Here is a 1,220-nt window from a genome sequence, read left to right on the forward strand (position 1 = left end):
CATCAGCAAAACACGAGGCCACAATCACAAGTGGAGGACGGGAGGATGCATATTGGAATGCACAAACGGGACATTGGCAGTGCAAACAGAGGGAGGAAGAGGCGCGCCCACCGCAGGAAGGAAGTACTAGGAGGATATTTGCGAGTGGTCAGAAGGGAATTCAGAGCAGACCACCAGAGCGGTGGCATTGTTAAAATCCCTCTAGGGTTTACTTTCCCCCAAGGCCAGGGAAGAAGAGAATATATATATCTTGCTATTGTAAAAGTCTGGACACTATAACAATCAATGAATCAATGCATTTTTTTTTCAATCTTTTCTTGGGATTGGACAGTTTTACTATTGTGATATGATAGTTTGAAAGAGAATGGAAATGAGTTGGGCGAGAGATGGGGAAAGATGGGGAAATGACCCCAAGTTGAAATTGAAACCAAGTATCTGGATTAATGGCACGGCACCTCAGTTTCCTGAGCCATGGCCATGGCCATGGCCATTTCTAGACTAGGCTGCTTAGGATGGCCTTCTGCAGGTAAAATTGGTCAAAATGGGTATTGGGTGGGTTTTTCTGTAAATTTATGGCAACAGAAATCAATACATTTCGGTTCAAATTGTGCGGGATTTAGTGCCTCTAGGCGGTTTTTGAGCTTGTTTGGGCTGGTAATTACCAGAAATCTAGCAACCCTTGTCATACTGTAGCATCCCTATAGTGGATAGTATGTTGAGAATTTTCAAGAGCTGTGCTCTTTCTGCAAAGATAATAATAATAATAATAATGATAACACTTGTATTTGTATAGCACTGTATCATACAAGGCATGCAACTCAAAGTGCTTAACAAATGGGAAAAAAACATCATTGTTAGAGATGGATTTAAAAGGAGAGGTAGAGAGGAGAGGCAGAAATAGCAGGAAGGCAGAGGAAGAAGAGATAGATAGAGATTGTAGAGTCATAAGGTCAACGTAGGTTAGGACCAGGATTCTTAGAGGCGTAAGGTCCATAGTGGCTGGGTCTAGCATAAGTCATAGATAGTCACACTGAATTTGGGCGCTCAGATGCGACATATGATGACGACGACGACGATGATGATGATGATGATGATGAGGAGATGATGATGATGACGATATGTTGGAACTGTATTTTATTCTTTATGAGAGCAAACATGTTGCCTTGGCACAAATGTGCCCTTTCACATTCAAGAATTCCTGTTCACGGCTAAGCAAAAAA

The 1,220-nt window shown here is 42.0% G+C and overlaps 1 protein-coding gene across 1 annotated transcript in view; it reads right to left on the minus strand.

Moving 5' to 3' along the window:
- LOC134436687 (RNA-binding motif, single-stranded-interacting protein 3-like) overlaps positions 1-1,220 on the minus strand; it is a 388,892-nt gene that overhangs the window by 343,407 nt on the left and 44,265 nt on the right. The window lies entirely within an intron of this gene.

Source organism: Engraulis encrasicolus, chromosome 20 (genome assembly GCF_034702125.1).
Source record: "Engraulis encrasicolus isolate BLACKSEA-1 chromosome 20, IST_EnEncr_1.0, whole genome shotgun sequence".
NCBI classification, from domain to species: domain Eukaryota; kingdom Metazoa; phylum Chordata; class Actinopteri; order Clupeiformes; family Engraulidae; genus Engraulis; species Engraulis encrasicolus.